Genomic DNA, 2,885 nt, shown 5'->3' with positions numbered 1-2,885 from the left:
GGATGGATGGAGTTATTCCAGACCTACATCCTGGTGCTTTAATTATAATTGTTATAGAGTCCAAGTTTGACATAAATCACCTTAACATTTTATCTCTGATTTGTCAACAATTGAAGCCGTAAAAAAGCATTTCTCCCTTAAAACATTCTTCATTTAGTTGTTTTTCCACATAAATGTTTGAGATAATTCATTATTTAAACATCAAACAAATATAATCCAACTAAATTCAGAGAGCAGTTATCAAATAATAAAAAAAGCTGTCCAGTCTTTATATAACTATAGAAAAGATCCAGTAGACTGATTGTTTTAATATGGCAACATCAGAGGATCATTGAACACAGTCTGTTTAAGGTCTCGCCACAGCATCTCAAGCAGACTTAAGTCAGGATTTTGACTGGACCACACCACAACCTCCATCAATGTGTTTTAAATTGTTGTTCAGATCCTCTCCCAGACCATCATACTACCACCTCTATGTTTGGCTGTATGAAGGTGCTGTGCTGGTGTTTGCAGGAGAAGAACCTTTGGAAAAGTTTAATTTCTGTCTCACCTTTGGTATAGAGGAGAAGGGTCTTTCTGTTCCTTTGGGTCAGCAGTGGTTCTGGTTTTCAAACTCTAACACAGATACACATTTTCTAGAGCCTTTCTTTTTCCTCAACTAAAGTATGTCAGGGCTGCAGAACATTAGACGTTAATCTAGGTTCTTCTCTGACCTCTTGGATGAGACGTCTAGGAGCTCTCAAGAGTAAATTTGGCCCCACCTGCGATAGTCTCTGCTGTCACAGATCTTCTCGATGTGAAGATAATGGTTCTTATTGCGTTACACCAGAGTCACAAAATTAAACTATTTAGTTTTCCATTTATTCTTTTAATTCTGCGTTTATTAAAGCAATATGCCGTTTTTTAGGTCTTTTAGACCACTTCATATGGTCAGACTGGTTCTGTTTAAGTGACCTGATCAGGTCTACTATTATAACTGGAAGTGATCCAAATTACTTAATCTGGTTTGTTCTATTAATAAATAAAATCATCAATTGGAAACAGGTTTCTATGTTTATTGATATTAAATTTAAGTTGATGAGAAAACTCTGTCTCATTGTTCTAACCTGACATTTTACTGCAATCATTCTTTTTTTACTTTCTCTGAGAAAAAAAGACAACACCTTACTTAATAATCTTTGAATTAAGGAGTCAACTTCCTATTGGTAAAATACTTTAGCTACACCCTAATGCTAAACCAACAGCACCTAAAAGCTACGGAGCGTTGCTCTCATGTGGATCTCCATCAGGGCTAAGCTGCCTCTCTTAGAACTGGGTGTAAACTGCAAACAGGTCTGTGTTTAACTTTCATGGCTCAGGTGAAGGAAAGCAAATACTGAAGTCTGCACGCCACCTCTCCTTTGCATGTATGTAAATGACAGAAGGTGCTTCTTTTGAAGCTTGTTGAAAAAAAATTTACTTTTGTTTTTTTTTTCTGAGTGAGGAAGTAGAGTCGATTTCCTCTTGTGATGATATCTTCAGCTCATGCTCCCGTTGCGAGGAGACCTGCAAACGGGCCATATGGGCTGGGCGGCACTTCAGCTCACAGCAGGAGGTGAAGCTCTACCAGCAGCCAGAGGAGCGAGGTGAAGGCTGTGTCTGTGAGGAAGAAGTGGACGAGGTGAAGTCTTACCTGGAGAGTCAGGATGCCGGGAAGGCAGGTCTGAGGAAACACCAACAGCAGGGTTACGTGAGCTGAACTCTGACTACGGAGAAATGAAGAGCTGACTGTTGCTGCGACTGTAAAGCATCCTCACCACTTCCCCTCTGCTTCTGTCTTCCTCTGTTCGCGCCTCTCTCCGCCCACCTGTTGTGCTTATCCTCGTCTGAGCTGGAGTTTAATCTGCTGACAAAAAAAAAAACCTCCAGAACTTTCTAAACAACATCTCTGAAAACAGTTTTTGGAGCTTTGGTGAATAAACAAACCCAATCAGATATTTAAATAAAGATCCCACAGCTTTTGAAACCATTTTAGCAGCAACAACTCAGACTACCACAGCATTTCAGTCAAGTTGAGGTCAGGCCTTTGACTAGGCCATTGAAGCAACTTTATAATTTTTTTCTTCAGCTATTGCCTCTGCAAATTCTCAGTCATCCAGGTCATGTTAACCGCAGACAGGCTTGAACGAAGAAAACAGACTTTCACGTCTTTTTCTGAAGAGATTTAAACTTTTATCCAGAAGTTTTAAACAGCTCTGCAGTCTCGCACTAACAGCAGCCTGTTGTCAAGGCTCAGACCAATGGATCTAGTATTCAGGGAGACAGAACAGGTTAGTTTAAAGGAAAGTCGCTTTATTGAAAACCTCTGGATTTGCGAGGCGTCAGCTGGAATAGGCTTGCTGGATTCTATGCAGAGACAGACACTCAGGTTAGTGATCACTAGGCTCAGACGGGGAACTACAACAAGCACGTGAATCACTAACCTGGCTATAAGTTCAGTTCGTGTCCAGAGCAGGGAGTCGGATGACTTTTCCACAACATGCGGCGGGAGTTAACCGGAGAATTCCAGGAGCAGAGCGGAGCAGTCAGCAGAAGCTGAAGAGCAGGAGGGTCAAGAGCAGGAAACAAAGCTGGGGTCCAGACCAGAATATCAGAGAGATGTAGAGGTACCAAGGGGATAATCCAAGCCGGGGTCAGGGGAAAGATCCAAGGTAACAAGCAGAGTACAAACAGCAGTCTGAAAACAGGAGACAGGCAGAAAGAGACCAAAGCAGGGGCAGACCAAAACTCAGGATTCCAGGGACAAAAACAGGTCATGATCGGGTAGTAAAAACAACAATACTGGGTATGCTGATGAAGATTCTCAGTCATCCAGGTCATAGTCGTTCCGTAAAAGTTTAAAAAAC

The 2,885-nt window shown here is 41.6% G+C and overlaps 1 protein-coding gene across 2 annotated transcripts in view; it reads right to left on the bottom strand.

Annotated features, from left to right (window-relative positions):
- pip5k1b (phosphatidylinositol-4-phosphate 5-kinase, type I, beta) overlaps positions 1–1,802 on the bottom strand; it is a 37,419-nt gene extending 35,617 nt beyond the window's left edge. For both annotated transcript variants that reach the window (XM_015373170.1, XM_015373171.1), the window contains exon 1: positions 1,673–1,802. The gene's annotated coding sequence lies outside the window, so the exon portion shown is untranslated. The remainder of the gene's footprint in view (positions 1–1,672) is intronic.
- Positions 1,803–2,885: the final 1,083 nt, after the last annotated feature.

The sequence above is a fragment of the Cyprinodon variegatus genome, unplaced genomic scaffold (assembly GCF_000732505.1).
Source record: "Cyprinodon variegatus isolate N-32 unplaced genomic scaffold, C_variegatus-1.0 Scaffold82, whole genome shotgun sequence".
Taxonomy (NCBI): Eukaryota; Metazoa; Chordata; class Actinopteri; order Cyprinodontiformes; family Cyprinodontidae; genus Cyprinodon; species Cyprinodon variegatus.
Note: the sequence above shows the minus strand (reverse complement) of the source record. Positions and strands in the feature narration are given on the sequence as shown.